General features: G+C 39.0%; 1 long non-coding RNA gene across 1 annotated transcript in view; it reads left to right on the top strand.

The window, feature by feature from the left end:
- Nucleotides 1-26,313, top strand: part of LOC125138137 (uncharacterized) — a 273,650-nt gene that overhangs the window by 81,249 nt on the left and 166,088 nt on the right. Inside the window, exon 2 of the long non-coding RNA XR_007137584.1 lies at nt 13,794-13,875. This is a non-coding gene — a long non-coding RNA (uncharacterized LOC125138137). The remainder of the gene's footprint in view (nt 1-13,793; nt 13,876-26,313) is intronic.

The raw sequence follows: 26,313 nt of genomic DNA, 5'->3' as shown, positions 1-26,313 counted from the left end.
CCGACATGGTGCAGTGGAAACGAATCCTACTAGGAACCATGAGGTTTCGGGTTTGATCCCTGGCCCTGCTCAGTGGGTTAACGATCCAGCATTGCCATGTGCTGTGGTGTAGGTTGCAGACACAGTTCAGATCTGGTGTTGCTGTGGCTCTGGCGTAGGCCAGCAGCAACAGCTCCAATTGGACCCCTAGCCTGGGAACCTCCATATGCTGTGGGTGCGGCCCTAAAAAGGACAAAAAAGACAAAAAAAAAATAATATGAAACTAAGGCTTGGAGAGGTTAAGTAGCTTGCACAAGGTCACTCAGCTCCTGAAAACCAGGGTTTCTGTCCCTGGTATATTTAATTCTACTAAGCTACACTACCGAGGAAGTATTTCCTCTTGAGATGCAAATAAACCAATAAAACAAGTTTATTGGGATGTTACAAAGCGGTGCTTGTTTGATTGGTAATTCCTCTAAGGATGTGTGTGTATATGGGGTGAGGGAGGACTGGGAGTGGGCAGGGGAGGCGAAAGGTATGTCTAGAGCTGTTGGAGGAAGATGAGGGAAGATGTGAATGTTTGGACTTTGGGGATCCTGGCTCATTTCTTGGGTCTTAGGTTATAGGTTTGCACTGACTTTAGCTCTCCCTATTTAACTTTTCATCTTCACCAGATTTTTTGTCCTTCTTATTCTTTATTGTCCTTTGGCCATTTTCTATGCATTTAGCTGCTATAGTGGATATGGTTTATGCTTAACCAGAACCCAGTGGATCTCTTTCGTGTTCATTTCTGTCCCATTCTCCCTGACCTGCACATACAGTGGCTGCCAACAAGCCATGCCTGCAACTTTCTTCAGAAGACTGCCACGGAAGCCCCCAGTTCAGGAGAGCCAGAAGTGCCCAGGGGTTCTTCTGACCCTCTTCTTCCTGCCCTGCTGAAGCATCTAACCAATGACTGACTAACATAGGAATATGAACCAATTCCCTGGCCTCCCATCTGGACAACACCTAAAATTTTGCATTTGAAAGGTCCGCTGTTAGGTTAGTCCAAGCTGGGATTTTGCCTGCAATTGCACATTTCCTCCACTTCTTCCCTTTTTTCCTTCTGTTTCTCCCAGGCCTTTGGCAGTTCTTCCTGAGGGCAGTTTCCTAATAGGTCATTTGCTCATGAATGCTTGTCTCAGATTCTGGGGAATCCTCACATCTTAAAGGGTGGATGGACAGAGGGTCTGATATGACACTGTTCTTGGGAGATGTGAACATTCTCATGGCTTCTCTCTTAGAGTGAAGGTCAAGTAATCAATGAAGTTCTGGCCTGAAACCATCTCACCTTGGGTCCAGTTGGCCTCTGGACTCATCTGGTAGTCATTTTCCAATTTTCAGACTCAGTAATCAGGGCAGACATATTTAGCATCTAGCAGAATATTCACATTGGTTCCCTAACCTGTGGAGTAAGAACTGTTGTAGTAGGAAAGACCAAGCGGAGGTCACTCAGGTCAAGGTGGTAAATCAAAAATAATTCTGTCCCCCAACCCTGTGTGAATGGTAGCAATTAACATCATCATCAAGGACCTAAAACCAATGTAGGTGGTCAACCCCTTTACATCCCTGTTTAGTAAATCGTTTTACTTCCTGCATAAATCAGGTAAATCAAGACAGGTGACAGTGCCCTACCAGAAATGTAACCTAGTGGTATCCCCAGTGTAGCTGCCTTGCTACATGTGGTATTTTTACCAGAACAGATGACCACTGCTTCTCATTTGTGGTTTGTGGCTATTCAGCAGGCCAGTGTGTTCTTTTCAATACCTGTTGTGAATGAGGATCAGAAGCAGTTGGCCAGGGCAGATAACAGGATATATTCACAGACTTTCCCTCAGGCTAAATTAACTCTCTTTCTCTGTCACAATGGAGTTTGAAGTGAACTTGGTCATCTGAACTTTCCACAAAATATCACTTTGGTCCACTATATTGGTTTCAGCATGTTAATCATACATAAACAGGAAATGGCAAGTATTTTGGAGTCCCTAGTAAGACATGTACTCTAGAGATACAAACTCTTCAATAAAGATCTTAAGGCTCCACTAATTTGGGGCTTGCTAGGCCTCTACTTCATAGCAAAAGAAGTGCAGCAATGACCCATGTTCATGGAATTCATTGGTCTTACCATGTTCTCTGCCATCTTGTAGCAGCTGGTTTGAAAGAACAGTGAAATGGCCTTTTAAACAGCCCCAGCTCAATGGCAGTACCTTTCAGGGCTGGGGCAAGGTTCTCTAGAAGGCTGTATAAGCTCAGAATCAGTGTCCAATATATGATACTATTTCTACAATAGCTGAGATTCATGGGTTCAGGAATTAAGAAGTGGAAATACAAGTGGTACTACTTACTATTATACGTAGTGACCCACTAGCAAAAGTTTTCCTTCCTGTTTCTGCAACTTTATATTCTGCTGGCCTAGAGTTCTTAGTTCCAGAGGGAGGAATGATTCCACGAGGAGACACGACAATGACTCCATTGAGCTGTAAGTTAAGACTGCTGCCCAGCCACTTTGGGCTTCTGATGCCTCTGAATCAAAAGGCAAAGAAGGGAACTACTGTGCTGGCTAGGGTGATTGATCCTGATTACCAAGGGGAAATTAGACTACCACTCCATAATGGAGGTAAGGAAGAGTGTGACTGGGATACAGGAGATCCCTTAGGACATTTCTTCGTGTTACCATGCCTTGTGATTAAGGTCAGTGGAAAACTACAACAACTCGATCCAGGCAGGACTACCAATAGCTCAGATGCTTCAGGAATGAGGGTTTAGGTCACCCCGTTAGGTAAAGAACCACGATCAGCTGAGGTGCTTACTGAAGACAAAAGGAGTACAGAATGTAGAATAGAAGAAGGTAGTTAGAAATACCAGATACGACCTCTGCTTCCTCTCATCCCTATGTCCTTATTATGTAATATAAGATGTATTAATTTATATCACAGTATTTAATTATTGATAGGTTTACATCACAGAATTTCAGTTACAGGATATCAAGGAAAGAGTGAACATCACTCAAGGACTTTACCTCCTCTTCTAGGGAGGAGGTTAGTGTTTGGTTGTGTGCAGGATGGTTGTATCATGTTGGGCAGGATTGCGATCTTGTTATTGTCTTTATTTTGAGATTAAGTATGGTTTAAGGAGATGTGTATGATTGTCAAGCTGACAAGGGATGGACTTGGGTTAGATCATTTTGTATGCCAGCTTGACTGGCCGTGGTGTACCCAGATAAACCATTATTTCTGTATATCTCTGCCAGGGTGTTAGCAGTGGAGTAGGTGGACTCAGTCAAGTAGATTGCCTACCCCTATGTAGATGGGCATCATCTAATGCTTTGAGGGTATGAATAGAACAAAAGGTAGAAGAAATGTGTCCCCTTTTTCCCTCCTGCTTCTTTGCTTGAATTGAGACATCTTACCTTGTCTTCTCTGGCCCTTGGACTGGGATTTGCGTCATTGACTCCCCTGGTTCTCAGGCTTTCAGGCAAGGAGTGAATTATACCACTGGCTTTCCTAGATCTCTAGTTTGCAGACAGCAAATCATGAGTTTTCTACGCCTCCATAATTGTGTGAACCAATTCTTCATAATAAATGTCCTTTCCTAATATATCTCCTCCTGGCTCTAATTCTCTGGAGAACCCTGACTGATACATTCTCTAAATTAAACAATAAACACATGTGTCTTGGCACCTTTAAGTTCCTACTACTTAAAAAATAGGCACAACATTTGTTAGGCATCTTTGTGTTTTGGAAGTAACATATACCACTTAGAAATATGGCTCTGATCCACTTAGGAGGATGTGGAGGGCTTCCAACTTTTAGTGATACGTGGGAAAAGCAAGGGCTGTAGAGTAGGTCCAGGCTTTAGCACAAGCAGCCCTGCTTCTGGACCATTAACTGTGTTTGTAATAAATTCTTTTCTTGATGATGACAAAGACTGTCATGATGGTGAAGATGACAATGTCAGTTGCTTTTGGAGATGCTATGTGGTAAACTGAAGTGGGTTGACCAGAGGAAACAAAGACATGCTGAAGCACAGCTTCAAACAGTATCCTTTACTTTCTGACTGCTGCGAAGACCAGCCACAGATCATCTTGCCTGTGGGCCAGGATCCCAAGGGAGTTGGCAAACTGTGAGCAAAGTCAGACCTTGAAGAAAGAGCGATCAAGTCACTGAGGGCAACAAGGATTGCAAACAGCTCCCACTGGATGGACTGATGTCTATTGGGGCACAAATCCATGCTCTCCTTTCCCAGACTTTCCAAGTAGTCTTTCTGGCTGGCCTTGGGAAGCAGCCCTTCCAAAGGGAAAGGCCGCGATGTCACACTTAGTCAATTCTAGTTCTATTTTATCAAGAAAGATGTATAGATGCGAAGTCCCTAGCCTGGCCTACATTTAGTGCAATTACCATTAATACCTTTTACTCCATACTGAACATTTATTTTATGTAAGTTGAAAATCCATAGCATGTAAACAATTTTTTTCCCCCACATGTCCTCTGTTATATGGTAAGTCTCAGTTTATTACTCATTGGCATGTTCATCTGAAGCATTAGGAAATATGCCTATTTCCTGCTATTTATAATTTTAAATAGAACAAAATCTCAAATTAGAAAAAAATTTAGACACGTTTGTGATGTCCATCCTGCACTTTTGTAAGCAAATATGCACTGGTACACTTATGAATCCCCATACATAAAGGAAAGAAAGAAAGGAATTTGGTCTAGAACTTCTTGCTCCATTTCACTCTGACTTGATATTGTTTCCTTAGTCCACATCTAGCACCAGAAATGGGTGGGTCAATGTAGCCCAGGCTAAGCTTGCGGCTTTTATTTCCTGCTTTCACAGGAACCAAGATATCCCAAGCACATATTTGGAAGGACTTGTGTTTTCATGATGTCTAGCTTGGTGTCTCAGTCACAGAGGATGGTGGAGTTTGGGTCCATTCCAAAGGGCAACTTAAAGGCCGAGAGCTTCAGACCATGAGGTCCCATTTACACATAGTTATTTCCATGGAGTAGGTGGCAGGTTCTCAAGATAATCTTGTTTGTGAGATGGACACCAGTATTTCTAGGACATTTTTATAGCCAGCTTCACATGGTAATTACCCCCAGCATTGGCGTATTCAAGCAACTACTAAGCCATGGGCAGTGATGAAATTAGGTGTGAAGGTGAGCGGGGCTGCTCTCCACTGTGTAGTTAAAAACAAAAAGTGGGCACAGAGAGAGTACTTGCTCTGCCCTTTCTTCACCCACTGCATTTTCATTTCCCCCTCCACTCCCACAGAGGTCTCATAATGGACCCCAACATCCTATATTCAGCAGAGCTTTAAATATCTGAGCAGAGTACAAAATTGTAGTGAGGTTTTGGGCTTTGCTTTTCTTGGGTTTAATGTGATTTAGTAGGTTCAGCATCCTTTGCATCTGTTCCTCAGACCACAGGCTCCTGAGGGCAGCTTCCCTTGGGGAGAGGGGCCCTGCAGCTGATGAGTACAGTTTGCCTGCTTCCTACCTCTCCTCTGCTCAGGTATTAGTTGTTCAGGCAGCCGATTCTATGCTGGCTCCCAAGGCCTCTTGCTCCATTTTAATTCGAGCCAGTGATGCAAAGTCCCCAGCCTGGCCTGTCAGAACTTGATAGCTCTGTAAACATTGAAATCTTTGTTGCCATAACACCAGGAAAAATAATATGGGATCCTGCATATAAATATAGCGGAGGCCTTTGGGGAATAGGAGCATTTCTAAATGACTTGAAGCTCTGTCATGGCATAATCTCTTATAAATAAATGTCAGCCTAGTCACTGAATACAGACTGGATTTTTGCCTGCCCTTGGTGCTCAGCCTTCTAGACAATAGTTATGCTAAGGGATTATCTTTTAACATAGTGCAGTTATCTCCTTTGTTTGTTTTCTTTTTTCATTATTCACATAAGCCAAGGGAAATGAAAAGCATCTTATTTCAGGCAAAAGGGCCTGTGAATGATTAACTCTGGTTCCATGCATTGGGACTGCATAGCAACCCCTTGGCTTACGACTTAAAAAAGGCTCAAGGCAGCAACAGCAGCCCAGGGACCTGAGATCAACATTCTCGAAAGAAGGTGGTGAGAAACAGATTAAGTCTAAACATTGTGTTTATGAGGAGAATTCTCTGTAGCTGGCTCATTTAACTTTGCATTGGTTTTATGGTACTTTGCTTGGTGGAGATGTGTTTTACTGACCTTTACTTTCCCATGTAGTCTTGCTTTTGGAGTATCCAGAATTTAAACTTGGCCATGATTATGGCCTAATCTGGCTTATTCCACCATATTTGATGTCTTTTCTCCCTAAACCTATCCCAAACTGGGCTAACGCTGGCTAAATTTCACATTAAAGAATGGATTTAACAGATAGCTTCATAATGACCTTAAGTTTTAATTTGAGCACAGCAAAAATTGTGGTAAATTTTGGCTCTCTTGGAATTAGATGTAGCACAGAGTATTAGAAGAATGGAAGAGAAGCAGATGGTGTGATTACATGGTGCCATTAAAACGATATGGGTGGGTTAAAGACCCACATTGTGCAAATATGAGGGACAGAATCAAAACCAATTCCATATTTTTTTATGGACATTTGATGCTTAAACATTTATAGAAGAAGGTCCATTTTCATGGAAAACAAGACCTGAGTTAAAAGAGTCATAAGAGAATGAAGTGTAAGCTAAGGACAGAGGAAACATTGGAAAATTTAGGAAAATGCAGTATAGTTAGAGTAGAGCCAGAATGTTTAGTACATTTAAATTTAGACTGCAAGTCAATCCAGATGTTTATTTATTAATGTTAAATAATGTTTCCAGTCTTGTTATAGAATACCAAATCCCAGGGGTTCCACTTCTGAGTTTAATGACAAATGCATGGTCTTTATTCTTTTCCAGCTCTGTTTTAATTTTAGGGGTTTTCTATAGGTATGATTTTCCTGTAAAAGTGTCTGCAAAGTCTTGAGCAGCTCCTGATGCCCATGAGTGAAACACGGGTCTAGCAAAGTTTCCCCCTTTCTGCATTTCTCTTCTTGCTTCCATGGCAATAAAGAAACTTGGCATAAGAATATAATCTGTTCCTGCCTGTTTCTCATCTGAAGTCATAAACTTCTGCCATCCCACCCAAGACTAGAATTTCAGCTGGCATGAAACAGCTGTCTGCTTACAGGTTTATTCCGGTAGTAACCAAAGACAAAACTATTTTAATTGAAGGCCCTAAGGCTGTTCTCCAAATCTTCACAATCTCTGGGTCATCCCCAAGAGGAAACCATGGAGGAAAAGGTACAAGTTATATCTTTTCTTATGGTTTTTGACACAGTGTATGTTCATAAGTTTGAGAATATTTTGCCCTTCTAATGTCTCTTGATTGAATGTCATGAGAAAAGGAGGGCGGTCACAAGCTCAGAAGCTCTAGGGCTCAGACCCACAAGCTAAGTCAGCAAAGAGCAGGCTGTGGTCTATGGGAGAGGGAGTGTCCTGTCCAAAAAGGCATCTGCTACTCAGCTTCCCTTAAAGTTTCCATGTGGGAATGTGGAGAGTGTTGCCATATACTTGTGTTTGTCAATAGAAGTTCCCAAATCCCGATTTTGATATGAATTCTGCAGAGTTTTATATATTGGTGATTTTTAATTTGAATCGAAGTCAACATTGGGAAGGGCAGTCAAAACATGGTTCTTGAAGGTTTCGGGCTCCTTCTGTCCCCAATCCTGGCTTTGCTCCTGATTCTTCTATGAGTCGACTTTGCATTACTCAGCTTCTTAGGTTCTATAACTATCAGGTGGCATAGTAGTTACAAATGATACTTCTTATTCTAGGTAGTCTGGCAGGAAGAAAAGAACACAAGTTAGGAACCAGGGAGATGTAGATTTTATTAGTTTCAGATTTTACCAAGTTGTGACCTGTAGCAGCTTACTGAATCTCCCAAAGCCTCTCTCATCACTTGTAGAAATGAAAACCTATTCTACAGGGTGTTTGGAGAATGAGCTGTGCTCTTAGATGTAACATGCTCAGCCTGGCCTAGTCAGGTGGTCTTTGCATGGGTCTTACTCTCCTGATCATTACCAGTGTATGATCTTCTTTGGAAGTCAAAACACTTCCATCCTAGTGGGGTCCTCACAGGACAGGGAGAAGTGTCTCTCTGAGGGTTTAACACACTATGTGATACAAAGACATTCTATCAGGAATCGTTTCTAAGGCCTTAAAGAATTTTAAAATGTTCGAACTTGGAGGAAAACCTTGGAGAAACAAAGTAACAGCTAGAAATGATTGGAAATACCATTTTTTATCTTCAGTATTAATATTTTAAACCATAACGAATGAATGTGGTCACCGAAATGCCATTAAGAACATTTTATTTCTAAAGATAAAACCAAAGACCTTATGTGGAAACATGTTGTAAAGTAAAAGAATGTAGGTTAAAAGTTTTCCTCCCAATTTCTGTGGGATTCTTTACTTGGAAATAAATGGGTGAATGCCACTCATACTGCATCCTTCTTTTGCATCCAGGCAGGCCTGCTCTTGGGGAGATTTCTTCTCTCCCAGCTCTGAGATCATGATCTGTGGATGATGGTGCCCAGGGGTCACTCAGGCAATTGGGGTGCATCAGAGTGGAGTTTGAGAAGATTAACTGATGTCTTCTCTTTGCTTTCTGTTCGAAATTAGGTACAGGTTGATGTTTCAGCACGCAGAGGAAGAGACTTCCTTCCTTCCTTTTCCTGGAACAGCTGCAAGTAATACAGAAAACAAACCAAAACATTCAGTCTGACAAGTAGTTCAGTGGTAAAAATAAAACAGGGGAGTCATGTAAGATGGTTCCACATATCTGGTGTCTTTCACAGGACTTAATCCTGTTGCTTGATAAGAGCTTTTTGATGGTGTGTTAGGCAGTGGTGTGGTTGTGTGATAGATTATTTGGAGGAATCATCTATGCACCCTTGATACTTTTCTGACAAAACTCTTTTATTCCTGAAATATAATGATCTATGGTACTAGTCATGTAGATTCTTGCTGACATTTAAGAGTTGTAAAGAATAATAATAATATTGCCATTAACCATGCGATAGGAACTGTACTAGGTGCTTAATGGACATTGTTTAAAATCCTTATCACCCTTTATGTAGGTCTTTAGCTCCATTTTATAGAAGAGTAAATTGGGTCTTGGGCATATGGGGCTTCCCTCAGGTCGCAGAGATGGTTAGATGAGGCTAGGATTAAACCAGATTTGTTGCTCTAGGTCTTTCTACCCTATACTTTCAAAAGTATTTTAGGGAGGAACCTGAGCAACACTTGGGGAATGTAAGTTTACCTAGAAATCATCAGCAGTGTCAGAACCACCAGCCATCCAACAGCCAAGCACAAAATAGAACAAGATTACTTGATATATATCATAGATGTAGGTCGCAGATGTGGCTTGGATCTGGTGTTGCTGTGGCTGTGGTGTAGGCCAGGGAACTGATTTGACTGCTAGCCAGAGAACCTCCCATATGCCTTGGGTGCAGCTCTAAAAAAAGAAATGATGCAGTGGTGGTTCTGGTGGGCAACCCAGGTTATATAGCAGACACTTTAGGTAACTCACCCTAGGGTCCCAGGGTTGGTTGGTTTCTTTTCCTTTATTCCAAACAAATATGCATGACTACAGTATATTTACACCAAGTACCTAGATCGCAGCAATGAAAGTACAGCAAAGGGATTCTTGAAAAAAAAAAGTATCAAAATACAATTCTATTCATATGCTGTAATTTATGAACTAGATATGACACAATGGAAATAGAAGCTTTAAAGAATACATCTTTATATTTTTGTCTGGATATATGTCCAGGAATAGGATTACTGGATCATATGGTAGTTCTGTATTTAGTTTTTTTAGGAAATGCCATACTACTTTCCATAGTGGTTGAACCAATTTACCTTCCCACCAACAGTGTAGGAGGGTTCCCTTTTCTCCACATGCTCTCCAGCATTTGTTATTTGTAGACTTAATAATGATGGCCATTCTGACTGGTGTGTGGTGATACCTAATTGTAGTTTTGATATGCATTTCTCTAATAATTATTGATGTTGAGCATTTTTCATGTGCCTCATGGCTGTCCATATGCTCTTTGGAGAAATGTCTATCTAGGTCTTCTGCCCATTTTTCAATTCAAAAAGATATATGCACTCATATGTTCATAGCAGCACTGTTCATAATAGCTAAGACATGGAAACAATCTAAATGTCCATTGATAGATGAATGGATTAAGAAGATGTGGTACATATATACAATGAACTACTCCTCAGCCATAAAAAGAACAAAAGAATGCCATTTGCAGCAAGACGGATGCAGCTAGAGATGCTCATACTCTAGTGAAGTATGTCAGAATGAGATAGACAAATATCATATGACATCACTTATATGTGAAATCTAAAATATGGCACAAATGAACCTATCTGCAAAATATAAAGAGACTCACAGACATAGAGAACAGACTGTGGTTGCCAAGGGGGAAAGGAGAGTAAGTGGGTCAACTGGGACTTGTGGGTTGTAGATATTAACTGTTACATTTATAATGGATAAGCAATGAGGTCCTTCTGTACAGCACAGGGAACTATATCCAATCTCTTGGGATAGAACATGACAGAAGATAGTAAAAGAAAAGAATGTATATATATGTATGACTGGGTCACTGTGTTGTACAACAGAAATTGACACAATACTATAAACCAACTATACTTTAATTTAAAAACCCAATCTTTAAAGTTCTAAACAATATTAGTACAGTCAGACTCCTGATCTGAATTCAGGAGTGAGGTTGGTTGAAAGTTCACTATGCGATGTTCCTGGTTTGCCCTTGGTGACTTTTCCGCCAAGAGGTTAGTGATGCTGGCTACAAATAAGCTTGAAGGTTTTAGGAAAAATAAAAATTTAAGGGCAAGGGAGAGAGGGAGGGAGAGAGCAAGAGTCAGAATGTGCCAGTGTGAACTGATGGGAAGTGAATAATCTCTACTGCAAAGAGGAGCAAAGGTATGAAGGAACCAGGAATGAACCAATAGTTGTGGATGCTTGTAAGTGTATGTGATCTGAGAAGGACAATTAGGACCCAAGGCTGAATAAGTGACCTTAAGGTGAAGGCAGAAAAGGACCAACAATTCCAAGGAGTGGCAGGACCTGCTGTGGGAAGTGAAAATAGAAGAAACCAGCAGGAGAGGGACCCCCAAGGATGAGGGCTAGGAGAGTTGCCTGTGACAAGAAATGGTGTCAATTCAGAGAGGATTTGGATGAGATGCATGCTGTCAAGCTCTGCCAAGCCAAGTCACACAGAACCATATACTCAGAACTTCACTCATCTGGATCTAGTTTGTATCTTAGTTTGTAGTAAAAATAGTTGTACACTTGAAACGGCTGTGCGTGCTAGATCCCAGTAGACATGCTGGATTTGGTGAATGGCCAGAGCGAAGGAAATGAAAAAGTTCAGAGGCATGGTCTTTGGAAGAGAAAACCATCTCCTTTTAATTGTTGTTGTCTGGTGGCTGCTGGAAATAATGCAAAAGAAATGCTGGAACCTAAGAGAGCTGTCAGTCAGAGGAGGCAACCTGCAGGCTAGACCAGCAATGTCGAGAGCTCAGAGGACAGAATTGTGGGAAGACAAGAGGCCATGCGAGTGAAACTGAGAGGAAGAGACTTGCAAGATGGAGATAATCCATAACGGAAGGGTAATATCACTGAAAAACAAGGACAGATTGTAAACAGAAATCAGGAAGAGGAACTTGAGTGAAACACAATTTAGACAAAGGAAAACTAAGTGTGGGGCTGAGTGCCCAGAAGCACACTGAAGGCTAATGAAAGACTCCTTGAAAGAGCAACTTGGAGAGGCTGGCAGAGGTGGTGGTGGTGAGCTGCTCAGACACCACGTTGATCAGAAGGGAAGTGCGAGGCTGGGGCCATGTATGTACAGATGCCTTTCTCACTGCCTCTAGAACCTCCAAGAGATGGATCAGCTTGGACCTCAGGAACAAGGGAGAGGAGACTAAGTTGGAAGTCTACAACCAAGAGCCTTTGGGCACAGAAAATAAAAGTAGTACAAGAGAGCCCCTTGTGGAACTTTCTGAGTATTCAAGACTATTGCCAAGTAGGGACTGTTCTGCAACTCAGATTTCCTCATAAAATAGGTTTTGTGTGTGTTTGTTACCTCCCAGTGTTGGACTGTGGCTTGGGTGGAGGAGGGGCTAAAACTCAGGAATACCAGAAAGTGGTAAAAGGCCATCACCCAAAGGATGTAACTCCTGGAAGAGAAATATTCCCCTTATTGACCATGAGTTGACCATGGTAATTAACTCAAGTTTAGTGCTGAGGGAGAACTGTAACTGAGAAGACTTTTCTATGGAGTTATGGTCTTGACAATAAGAGTATTTTAAGTGGATTGGCTAAAGAGGCTAAGAAATTGTGTAATCATTAAAGAAAGAGAATGTGCACATTTGGTTAGTGTCATATATAACAGGAACGCCATAACATAAAATATTTTTAAAAATTAGGTCAAAATTCCTAGAAGTAATATATGAATACCACTGGGATTTTCCAGTTCAAGGAAGACTTTATACTGAAAATGCCAGCTTCACAAAATGAAGAAAAATTGTTTAGAACTATTTATTGTTACAGGAAGATACTCTTGGTCAAGGGTGGTGTATCCTGAGCAAGAAGAGTTTATGGAGGTTTGAATCAAAAGGACACTGTAGCTTGTTCATAAAAGGTGCTCAGTGTGTGTTTATGAGTGCATCAAATCAGTATATGTTGAGTAATGAAACTAATATAAGATATAGTTGGAAAGCCTCTCCAGGATGGGTTAGCAGCCCTTCCATGGGCTCCCCATGTAATCATGTTAGCCCCTATGTTGTCCCACTGTATACTGTGCTCTCCTACTAAACTGTAAGCTCCTTGAGGGTAGGAATTAATTCGTATTTGTCGTAACTCCAGCACTGACCACGGTACCCTGCACATACATAGTAGACATTCAGGAAATAGCTGTATAAAGGGATTACATTATTTATTCAAGTACGAGGTAAACAGGAGTGTAAAATTAGCATTACACATGGGGAGAGTAAAAGAGGTATTTAAAAAAAATAATATCTACAAAGTCCATTAAGGAGATAGAAGTGTCAGAATGACAATTTAGACAGTGTTATTACTGTAATTAGAATGTAATTAGAGTGGGAATGTATTGTAATGATGCAGAATGAGGGTGGAGACATGCTTTTTTACCAAAAAGTCTGAAGGAGAGTGTCTTCTCCACATCCCCTCCCCCCCCCCCGCCAAATTACACAGACTTAAATTTAGATTATTTCTTGGGGAAAAAAAAAAAAAAGTGTTCAGAGGAAATCCAGCATCTATCTCCCCCTGCTGGTGTCATATTAAGAGTTTTGTCTAACTTTTTTTTTCTTCAACTGAGAAATGTTTCAAGTAAGATGAATGTTTTCATTTTTTTGGGGGGGAAACACCTTATATTTAATATAAAGTTTAAGCATCCTACATTGGAGGTTTGTGTTGCAGTGAACTTTACCAAGATTTGGAGTATAGATTGTTTCATCGCAGGTGAGGAATGGTTAAATATATCTGCTAGTTCATCTGTAATTAACAGATTTCTATAATAGTGGATTATAATTGGCTGACACAATGAAAAATTTTAAGTTTTTATCATAGAAAATTTTAAACATAACACAAAATAGAAATATAATGAGCTTCCGTCTATCTATTATCCAGCTTTAACAAACAAGTCACAGCTAATCTTGTTTATTTTTTATTTCCCCAAGGTTCCACATCCATATCATTTTGAAGCAAAGCCCAACAAGTTCCATCTCTTTATCTGCAGGTGTTTCAGAATGTAACTAAAAGGTAGGGATACTGACTTAATATCCCCATTTTTAAGCCTAGTCAAAGTTAGCATAGATCCTTGATATCAATAAATGTCTAGTCAGTGTTCAGATTTCCACAGTTGTTTTAAAATTTGTAATTATTTATTTTACAATTTGTTTGAAACAGGGTTTTAATAAGGGATATGGATGATACTTGCTTGATGTTCCATTTCATAGAACTTATGAAATTTAAGTTTCCACCTCTGTCAATTTTTTGAGTATTATTTTTGTTAAGAAAAATATGTCATTTGTTGTGCATAGTGTTTCACAATCTGGAATTTGCTGACTGGATCCCCGGAGTGTTGTGTAACACAGTCCTCTGTTCCCTGTATTTCCTGTAAGTGCAGGAAATTGGTAGTTAAGATACAGAGGCTTAATTTTATTCAGGTTTTGTTTTATTTGGTTTGGTTTGGTTTTCACAAAGTGCTGTTGTACACTTCTGTCACTCCATGTTTGGTAACATTGTCTAGAGCATACTCTTTCAAACAGCACTTTCCAATAGAAATTTCTGTAGTGATGGAGATGTTCCATATTGGTACATGTATGTTCTCTATATCTGTATGAATGTTCCATATCTGTTCTGTATCTTAATATGTGTATCCATTAGCCACATGTAGCTCTTCAATGTGCATAGTGTGACTGAAAAACTGAATTTTTAATTTTATAAATTTATTAATTTTTTTAATTTTTGCTTTTTTTTTAGTGTTGCACCCATGGCATATGGAGATTCCCAGGCTAGGTGTTGAATCGAAGCTTTAGCTGCCGACGTATGCCACAGCCACAGCAATGCCAGATCTGAGCTGCGTCTGTGACCTACACCACAGCTCATGGCAATGATGGATCCTTAACCCACTGAGCGAGGCCAGGGATCAAACCCGCAACCTCATGGTTCCTAATCGGATTTGTTTCTGCTGTGCCATGATGGGGACTCCGAAAAAATTTGAATGATTTTAAATTTAAATGCAAATAATCACATGTGTCTAATGGCTACCATACTGGAGACTATAGCTGCAGACCCATTAATTCATTAAAGGCTACAAAATGATAACACTATTATTCTATTATTTTTTCTTTACTTATTTAGAATATTTTTATAAAGAGAAACTTCCTCTGAACAACTCTGTTGTTACTATGAGGTTCAGTTTATACAGAAAAGAGAGAAAAATTGCTTAATTCTTACCCTCTGTTTATCAGCTGTCAAGATAATAAGTTAGTTCCTTAACATTCTCCAAAAGTGATGCATCTCATCCTCCTTTGTGTTTTGTCATTCTTCTGTAGTCATAATTTTGCATTTTAATTTATTATAGTTATTCTTGTTGATGCAAAATGGGTTCATCCTTGGCTAAAGAGGAATTATTCAAGCTATCTCCTCTTGATATAATCCTACAAGTTTCTGATGGTGGTCTGGCTTTCTGGTGTGTGATAGTGTATTTTAGGATCAACTTGTACATTTCTTGCCTCATATCTGAAATTGGCCATTTTGCAAGATTCTGTTGAGTAGTCAATGGTAATTCAAGAACATATAATCTTGGTAGTAGAGTGATCATTGTTGTTTAGCAGGTCATAGTTTATGGCTTTTACAAAAATAGTTATAAATCCAGTTTAAAAAAAAACAAACAAAACTACTTTGTATGTTCATCCTAATACATGTAATTTAAAATCAGGGCAACAGAGTGGCCTCTGATTGGGCTTTTTTCTTTTTTTTTTAACTATTGAAAATCTATTTTCTTCTCAATGACCTCAATATAACTATCCATTTTTTTATGCCATAACACACACACGATAATTTCAAGATAACAATACCAAGCTACCAACTATGAAATTCTTGCTGAAAAATATGCTTATTTTATTTTATTTTTTTATTTATCCCTAGAGTCTCCCTCACTGTTGATATATTGTTAGGTTTCAGGGTTATTTGAAATAGTTCCTTCATGTGATTTTGCAAAAAAGTATATACAAATTTCTATTTATTTCTTTTTGTTTTTAGGGACTTCTTTTTAAAAACTTTTTAGTTTCATTTTATAATTATGTAAAGTATTTATATGGTCCCAGAATCATATCCACAAAACAGTACATGCAAAAAAATCTAGCTTCTTACCCTATCTCCTTAACTATCCTGTTTCTCCCTCCTTCATCAATTTTCATTTAAAAATTTTAATTTAATCTTTCACTTATTATTTCAGGTATGTGATTATATTTATACTTACCATTTTTTAGATGAACAATAATATACTCTATGCATTTCCTTGTTTTTTTTTCTGTTTTATTTAATAACACATTCTGGAGATCACTGGCTAATAATATGCAGAGATAAACTTCATTCCCTCTTATAGCTGCATAGTATTCCATTGTATAGCTATTCCATAGTTTATTCAATAAAACCTCTAGTGGTGAGCATTTGGGTATGCAAAGCTTTTAAAAAACATGTAAAATGATAACAGCAGGAACATAAACAAATGCATTACCTTTCTCCATAATTTTTCATTATTCACTAGGCTTTTATGGATATTCATAAAGATAAAAAACATAAGTTATATTAATGATATGACAAATATTGGAGAGAAATTCAGGTCAATTTACAGAAAGTTATAGGTCTGAGTACCCTAGAACTCAAATAAAATATTCTAGTTTTCAGTAATTATATCTTAAGGGGACTGATGTCTATTGTTTTGGTCTTCAGACTTCTTAGGATAGACATTAGTAAGGTTGGAAAAGTAAGGACAATTGAATTTGAGAGCTGTGCCCAATTGAAGAATCATCTCTTAGGAGGTGTTTCCAAAGAAAATATTATTTTACCTTCCACTGTTTGCCTATAACCTTTCCAGGGAATTTGCGTTAGAGTATAATAATGAAATACCAGATAATTACCATTCCATTATTTAGACTTGTGGTTGAATGAGAGGTTGGAAGATAGTTATTGGCAATAATTATATATACTCCAGCCACTTTTGTATTTACTCCACTTCATTCATTATCTTCTTTTCAAACATTTAGAAGGTAAAAAGCAAATCGTTATTGACTAAGCAACAGTAAATCGATAAATAGATGCTCTGTTTTATTTAGGACATGTTCACATTTTCTCTCATGATGGGACAAGTTATGGGGTTTCAATCTTATCTGCTCTACCACTGTTCTCTTTAATTCTCCCGCAACTCTAGAGATGAGGGTGTAAGTTCTCACGCATGTTCATTTGTTCATTGGAAGTTGTTATGATTTTAATGGTAATGCGCTACTGCTAATAATTTCAACAGGAGTTATTTTTGTTTATGCAATGAGTACTAATTCAAGCTACTTGCTATAACCTTGAATTGTACATCAGGAGAGTTACACTAATGGAAGTTGACTTAGAAGAGGGAGATATAGTTGGAGCCTTGAATATATACAGGAGAAACACAAGTGTTCTCAAGAGCTCTCTACCTTATTTCTCAAAACCCCCATACTTTCCACCCTCCAGCATGAATAGGACACCTCTGTAAGTTAGCCTTAGAGTTCATACTTTATCATCTTTTGGGTGGACCCACTGTCATGGGTATGGCCTGTGAGACAGGCCTATGTAAGGCTAAGAAAGCTAGTCTGGACAGAAGCAAAGCCAGAGAAATCAGGCATTTTAAAGGAGACAAAGAAGGATTTGCCTTTTAAGAAAGGCTGGAAATTCAACTTAAATTATAGTTGAAGCTACTTATTGTTTTCTAAGCAGGCCAGTAGGGATAAGACAGGCTCTTCTTTCCTGGCAAGGACTTAGCAGTGAAAAGCCATGGACTTTGTTTTACTATAACCCTCCCAACTTCCTTTTCCTCCCTATGGAAGCCCTCTCCTTCTCTTGCATGTGGCTTGCCATGCTTGCAGACCCTGAATTGCAATTCTCTGCTTATCCTGAATAAACACATCTTTGCTGGAGAAATATATGGCAGTCTGTTTATTTCAGGTCAACAATATAAGCAATAGGTGGAAACTGGTGTCTCAGTCTGCATTTTCTAACACTCAAAGATTTGGCTATGAAATGGAGTGGCCAGACTAAACACAGCTCAGTCATACCAAGAGGGCAAGGAGACCAAGAACTAGCTGCTGGATTTGTTGGTCTTTTATTAATAAAGTTTTTTTTTTGTTTTTAATACCTGCCTGTAGAGATAATTTTCCTGTTTTGAGCTTTTATAGTATTAATCTGCTTGTGGAATTTCTGTGTTTAAAATAAAATGTAGGAGTTCCCGCTGTGGCACAGTGGGTTAAGAATCTGAGTTGTAGCATCTTGGGTCGCTGTGGAGGCATGGGTTTGATTATTGGTTCAGGGCAGTAGTTTCTCAGATTAAGCCCCTGGCCTGGGAACTTCCATATGTGGCAGGTACAGCCATTAAAAACAAAAACCTGGTAATATCTACTAGATATTAAAGCTACTTAGTTACTGGCTAATAATTTCAATAATTATGTATGCATTGCATATTTTTGCTAGTGTTTTATTTTTAGTTTTCCTTAGAGTCTTGAAGGGCTGGATTTAAGGTAAAGTGAGTGAGGCAATCATCTCAGGCACAGAATTGAAGGGAGTTTCAAAATCCTTGATAATAAAGATAAATACTGTCTCAATGCAATATTTTAAAAAATATAAAAATTAATGCAAATAACGCCCTTGATAAACACTGTATCAAAATTTTAAATACAGGCAGGATCTGATCCTGCATTTGAACAACTTTGCCTCACTTGCCTCACTCTAATCCTGGCCCTGATTCCAATAAAGTTTTGTTGTGAAAATAGGTACATAGACTTTGGGGTTTAGTGGACTCATTAAAAAAACAACAAAAAAAAATCACATGATACTATTATTTATCTTGATTGCTGCATTATTTGGCACCTCATTACATTTTGCATCTTAGTCCCTGTGTTTTTCTAGGCAGCGACTACTGCGGCATATGGAAGTTCCTGGGCCAGGGATTGAAACTTCACTGTAGTAGTGACCCAAGCCACTAGAGTGACCATGGTGGACCCTTAAGCCGCTGCTCCACTTTGGAACTGGCAATGATTAGACAGGTGGTTAGTGTTTCCTCATGTTCTCAAAAGGCAGAAAAAAGGTAAGAATTTTTGGTCCAGTAGCAATCAGTAGCTAAAATAGCAAACAATATTGGTAGGGGTGTTGTGGTGCTGGTGGGCAGAGAAGGCAGGAGGTTGGAGGAGAGGAAAGCACAGTCAATCTTACATGGTTTTTTTGGTTAAAATAGGAGAGATTTGTGGGTTTCACATCAGTCAGCTTTCATTATTCTTGTTCCCATCTTCTTTGATTCACATGGTTTCAGTTTCTTTCCAAATATCTTTGGTTCAAGCCTTATGGTAATAAAAAAGAGCAGTTGAAAAATGTTGAGAAAAAGTTTTGGACACAATGACTAAATTTTGCTCAAATTTACTAGAGGTTACTTTTAGTGTGAAAAATGGTGCTACTCCATAATAAATATGGATTAGGAATGTTTATGTCATTGTTATGTAGCCACTCAGACAGAGAAATAACACCATAATATTACACATGTTTGCAGAAAATGGAACTTGGAAAACTAAAGAGTGGAGATTTTATACATGTTCTTTACGGTACAGAGGCATATTTTATTGTTTGGAAAATAGGATTTGCCTAAGTAGTAGCTCTTTTGCACACCACTAACTGGTATTAGATTTTGAAAATAGTGACTTTAACAAGTTTAGGATATTTTTTTGAAGCCTGGCATAATTTTCAGAGTGGCATGAAATAGAATGAGACAGGAAAGTTACTGGGAGATAGCATTGACGTTTTAAGATAAAAAGTATATTTTCTTGTGGAATCATATTTATATGGGCAGCATAAATTTAATCCTCTGATGTACTTGCCTGCCAATCCTATGATAGATAATAAATTCATAATTCAATTAATTGCATACATTGTATATACTAACTCATTTAAAGAAAATGAGCTAACATCATTATCCATAAGTATTTATGGGATGACTAAAAGTTCAAAGTGCTGGCTTCACAATGTAAGTAAACACTTTCTACTTCCAGGAATCTTGAACTATTATTTTTTTTCAAAGGCAAGGAGTTTCTGTTGTGACTCAGTGGGTTAAGGACTCGATGTTGTCTTTATGAGGTTGTGGGTTTGATCCCTGGCCTGGCTCTGTGAGTTAAGTATCCTGTATTGCCACAAGTTGCACTGTATGCCACAGATGTGGCTTAGATCTGGCGTGGCTGTGGCCTTTGCTGTATCTCTGATTCTACCCCCAGCCTGGGAACTTCCAAATGCTGCAGGTGTGGCTGTTAAAAAAAAAAAAATCTGAAAAAGGATAAGCAGACAAATGTAATCATGCAAGACATATAGGACACAATAGAAACCAGAAACCAGATAATCAGTCATTCACAGTTCATTAATAAATGCCTACTGGAGAAAAAAAAAAAAGGGAAGAAAATGTATGACACCATTTCCAGACGCTATCATAAATATTTTAACTTATGGTCAGATGGAGGGCATCGGCAGGGGCCTCCAATAGAAACATGTACATACAAGGGAGGGCACTGGCTCTCCCTCAAGAGGGAACACCACTGAAACAGGGAGTAGATCAGCTGGACAGAAGTGGAAACTTTTTAAAAGGTAATTTTGGAAAGTTGGCTGAGCTGGGACTATATTGTAGAGGACCCTTTGGGATAAGCTTAGGCATGCTCCATAGGTAGAGGAAACCTGAAATGTTCTTGAACAGAGAGAGTGACCAAGCCCAGAGCTGTGAACGCAGAGCAGATGGAGCGTGGGAAACAGTGGGGTCACTTGGCTAAAGGGCACAAGAGACAGAGCTGGCTCAGCTTCAAAGGTGGTATTCTTTTAAGGCTCTCTGTAAGTATAGTCTTGAAGAGTGGTGATTTCACTGACTGAATCATCAATAGTTCAGAACCACAGCTATTTTCTCGGTTTGCTGCTCCTCTGAAAGTATCTGCTTATGTGAAATAAATGTTGAATAAATAAGATGTCAAATGTTTAGAATATGCCAATGGTTAGTGACAGCTGATGATGAGGTTTGTGGAAAAGCAAAATGAGTGTTCCTCTTCTCTTCCTCCTCCTAAAAACAACTTCTTGAAAGTAGGAGGATTTCAGGAGGTCCTTGAAGTGCCGCAGGGTGAATGTGCAAGACGACTTGGAATGATTGAAGTCACTTACCTGTTCCCTCCATCTCCAGTGCATGTAAGCCCTTCTTAAGCCTTTGCAGTCACATCACCCCAGCACTCCATTCAAGCTGTCTTTTTGAAGATCCCAAACACACCCTTTTTTCTCTTTCTATATTCTTAAGCCACTTCAAGCATTTTGCGCTCTTCGCCTCCTCCATCTCTCCAGCTACATTTCTCTCTATCTCTGCTTCATCTTCACCTCACCTCCTAACCAGGGTCTCAGCCATTCTCTCGTCATCTGCATTCGTACAGGATTGACAGTTCTAGAACTTAAAGAATCCTCACATTTGCAAAGACATCTAAAATATATTACTTTCTCCACAAAATAGAATTTTTGGATTGACCAGGCATTTGCTGAAAAAGTTAATGACTCCATCTTATTTCCATATAAAAAATACAGGTCTTAGCTTTAATGTTACCCTTTCAGGTGGGTCTTCTCTGACCTGTCAGTCTCCTTGAGGATGTGACTCCAGGTGCCTCATACTCCTCTTTTAGAAGAGGCATCTTGTTCAAATTTGGTTATTGATAATTCATTGAGGACATTAATTTTGTCTTAGGTATTTGCAGCTCTACCCCTAAGACTGAGCCCAGGCATGTGTTAAGAACTCAAAGAATACTTTTTTTGTGGGTTAATCGATTGAATGATTATAGGCCTGTTCAAGTTCAACATTATATGCTTTACGTCACAAGGAACATAATTTTTAAAGATATCTTTGCTTTTGCTTTATTTTCTCATTCACACATCTAGTTGACTTTCTCTTCTTAAAAACATTATCACTATGAGTTTTACTTTGTGCATAAGTGAAAAGTAGGACAAAAAAGTTCTGCTGATAGATGTACACTGGGCCTGAGGTGAGGGTCCAGACCAGTTTATTTTCCAATCTTAGCAAAATTTCAGGTCGCTATGTATCTTGGGCCTTCAGGTTTATTCACAAATGGTCAAAACTGCAAATTTTAAGTCTATTCTTTTTCATGGTAAATGTATCCTCTTAACATTTTCTCTTTTGGGAAAGTCAATCCTAATTAGTGCATCTATGAACTTTTACCTCTAACTCAACCCTTTTGTGTGAGTCTAGACCATAGCTGGTTGCAATAGGAGATCTACTCTGACTTACAAAACTTAGCATCTAAGGTTTGTAGTATCATGTTGACACAGTAAAGGGAGATGAGACAATTGGGTTCTCGACCTGGAGTTGCCATTAACCCTTGAAGGGAACTTGAATAGCCACTTGACTTCCCCAGGCTCTTCTGAGAAACCCTGAAGGCTCCCCAAACAGCGTTTCTCTAACCTGCTGAAAGAATTCTGAGCTCTGTTTTGTATGTTAGCTTACTTTGTGGTTCCATTGCTACCAATCCAACATGGTAATAAAGTGTGGATGAAACTCTGGCTCTGGCTGAACCAAGCAAAACTGAGATAATTCTCAGATTTACAAAAGCTGCCGCTGCTGCCAGAAGTCTTCATAATTTGTTTCTCTTCAACTCAGGCCTATTGAGAGATCGGCCTAGTTAGAGCAATATTAATTGAATCTGAGTAAAGGAAAAATGAAACTCAACAGCTATCCTTTCTAAGCCCACAAATGAAACAGTAACAGGGTTTCTCTGGAGAAGGGTAAGGTCAATCCCAGATGTGCCCAGAACCTGGGTGGAGTTTAGGGGCAACTAGGAGCTTAAGTGGTTACTTGAGGAATTTTCTTTCAAAATGTGGCTTGAGCTTCCTTCAGCATCCTTTATAGGAACAGAACTCTCAGGAGGGCTTGGAACACAAAGCGACAGTACCACCTTAGGGGACAGAATAATGCTTCTCTTGGTGAAATACATGTTACGGAGAGATTTCTACTGTAGGCTGGTTTCTTCCTTTCATGCTTGGAGGGAAAATCAATATTCCATATTCATGATCTTGGACACAACTTTTTGCCAGGGTGGTCAAAAGGGATTTATTCTATTTGTTGCAAAACATCGTGGTGTTATTTTTATAAGGATCAACCAGGGTGGGGATGGGATTCTTAGGTGTCACCTGGTTTCCACACTTTGACCGAAGTAAAATTTAATTGAGTTTTCAAAGTCAGGAAAATATTCTGTTGCCGGGAAATATAGCATAAAAGGTTTCTGCAAGCTTCCTCTGGGTTTTTCTCGCAAGCTTTAAATGAGAATTTTCTGCCAATTTTCTGGCAGAAGCAGAGGAGACACAGCAGTTTTGCTGGTGGTTTTGATTATGGATTGTCTATATGGCATCAATAAAAATAACTAGACCTAGGTTTGATGGGCACTGAACTTGCTTAAACTGCTAATAAAAATTATAAGAGAAGGGAATAAATCTTAAATTTTGAATTTTTTTCTTATATTACATATGGAAAGATGATTTTTCAGTATTTTAGTGTGAAAAGTACAATAATGGGAGAAGAATATGTTCTCTACAAAGTGCCAATAAAAATGCAAAATGTCATTTTCCAGTGCAATTCTGCCTGAAATCAACCTGTTTTATGGTAATTATGGGCTCTGGCACCAGAACATAGCAGAGCTTTAGAAAGAGTGAATGAGTGATTGAGTCCAACCTCCTTAAATATGAAACATATGAAATGATTTGTGGAGAGTGAAAACCAGGGAGCACTGTCACCCTCCTTACCCCAAACTGTGCAGAAGCTTCGCTCATGCCCCATGGTGGTTGATCATATCAAGATGAGGGAAGGATGGAAAATATATTTTCAGGACAATAGAAATGGGGTAGAACAACCTCTTATGGTAGTGCAAGTTTTGCATAAAGATATAAACGTGAGAAAGAGATGATGATGCCCGAAGTGGGAAAAAATTGCCTTTCCTTGGCAAGATTCCAGTATATCACTCTGAAAGGAAAACCATGTATATTTCTCATAACCACTGTGGTCTTAGGCTCAAGGATCCAGCCATGCATCATGGGTAGAGTGTCAGGAGGGGCTGCTCAAGCCAAGAGAAACATGGCAACACTTCTCATCTTCCTCTCTTTTCCCAGGATAACCTGAGCACCTTGTGATACAGGTGTCCTGGCCTAGGGATTGCCTTAGGTTGGTTTAATCTATAAAATGGGAGAAAAATAAAAACTATTTAAATCTTATAGTGTTTGAGTGTTCTATATTATAGACCCACAAAGCATAGTGACTGAATTGTCCTAAGTTTTATTTTTTCATCCAAATTATGATACAGAAGTTTAGAGAGTCCATTTTATAAGAATTTTATTACACAAAACCCTTGGTCTCCTGAACTTTACCCCAATTTTTCCCTTTTCAGAGGTCATTGTTTTCCATAAAGTAAGCTGTTGTCATTTATTTTCACATCTTCAAATGACAGATTTCTATTATTGCTTCTTAATATTGAAGATTTTTGCCTTGGTTATTACTTCCGTCTAAGAATAAGGAGACCCTCTCTCAAAACTTCCACCACATACACACGTCCAGTTTGGTCCTTTATTATTTTTTTTTCCAATACAGTTAAATAAAATTTTGCTAAGGTCAGTATCAGGAATTTATGATCTCATGAGCTGATTAGAAACAATTTTTTTTTCTCTAACACGATATTCTAGGAACCAGAATAGATCCTTTCCCTGAAAACAATTTAAAATGTGGAATAAAAATATTCTCGAATGCATCCTATTCTGGCAACATAAAAGGGTATTTAGAGCAGGAACTCAGTGGAAATAGAAACTCAGAGGTATGCATAGCAGTGAAGATGGCCTCTACCTTGAAGATATTTACTTGAAGATATTACTGAACCTGAGTACAGTGGCTAAAGGCCAAAGCCCAGGGCCCACTCAAGTTGCCTAAGAGGAGGGTATCCATAAAATTGGGATACTAATAAAGGGTTACCTCATCTGAATATGGATGAATACAAACTTCCTTGTCTTTCCCTACTCTCAAATGGAAAGGAACGTCAAGAAAAACTGTCTCAAACACTGATGCTGAATGTAAGGGGAAAAAAATATCTGAGAATTTGTAGCTACAGCCAACTCTTAGGCAGACATATGACCTGAACACACCCTAGCTAGGTGGAATTATATCTTCTGAGAAAATAACAGCCAAGCTAGAATTCTATACCCAGAAAAAACGGATTCAAAAATGAAGATAAAATAGAGATATTTTTATAGAAAAGGGATAAGTCTCTTTACAAGCAGCATGCAGCTTTTCAAACAGTTGTAGAACAGTTATAAAAACTAGCCATATCTTGGGCTATAAAACAAGTTTCAATAACTTTTTAGAGATGGATGTCATGGAGACCACATTCTCTGACAATGAAGCAGTTGTTAGAAATTGATTGCAAAAAGGCAACTAGAAAGAGACTCCGAATTTTTTTTTTTGTCTTTTTATTTTAGGGCCACACCTATGGCATCTGGAGGTTCTCAAGCTAGGGGTCCAGTCAGAGCTGTAGCTGTGGGCCTACACCACAGCCACAGCAATGCCAGATCCACTCCGTGTCTTTGACCTACACCACAGCTCATGGCAATGCTGGATCCTTAATCCACTGAGCGAGGCCCCGGATTGAAGCTGAATCCTTATGGATTCTAGTAGGGTTCATTACCGCTGAGCCCCTAAACTGTTTTCTTGAATAGACTCTTAGAAACATAATCATTGAATATTTTAGGGATTATGACACACATTGTCAGTTTGCTTTCCAGGTAGGTTTTACTAATTTGCTTCCCAGACCACCATTGTGTGGGGGTGTCCATCCTACTGCACATGTACCAGCTTGTAAAAATTAGAAAAGGTTTAGCCAATCTAAATGGCCAATCTAAGAGGCCCAAGGCCTCTTTTTTCACTGTAATTTGCTTTTCTTTGATTATTAATGAGGTTGAACCATTTTTCCTAAATTTATTACTATTTGAATTTCCTCTTATGTGAATTCTCTTTATGTCCTTTGCTCTTTTTGTTTTGTTTTGTTTCTATTATGATGTTTGTGTTTTTCATGTTCTGATTCTCTAATGGGGAACATAGCCACCAGATGGTTTCTTAATTGCACATCCTCCCTCCCCTACTGGATACACACATTTCACTAATGGCAGGATACCAGATATAGGGAAAAAATGAACTATTTTTTACTTCCGCTGAAGTTGGTCCTAGGACTTTTTTGTATGTGACAGGATTTTCTAATTCCGCTGTACTACCTAGGTCATGGTAAGAAGTTTGGATTTTAAGGAGACTTTGGATTTTTGAGGAGAGCTACAGAAGGTGCCCATTAGTCACACCATTTAATGATGAGTCCTGCCATCATTAAAAAACCTTCCATTGTTATT

The sequence above is a fragment of the Phacochoerus africanus genome, chromosome 10 (assembly GCF_016906955.1).
Source record: "Phacochoerus africanus isolate WHEZ1 chromosome 10, ROS_Pafr_v1, whole genome shotgun sequence".
Lineage (NCBI taxonomy): Eukaryota > Metazoa > Chordata > Mammalia > Artiodactyla > Suidae > Phacochoerus > Phacochoerus africanus.
The sequence above is the reverse complement of the archived record's forward strand: the minus strand, read 5'-3'. Positions and strand labels throughout refer to the sequence as shown.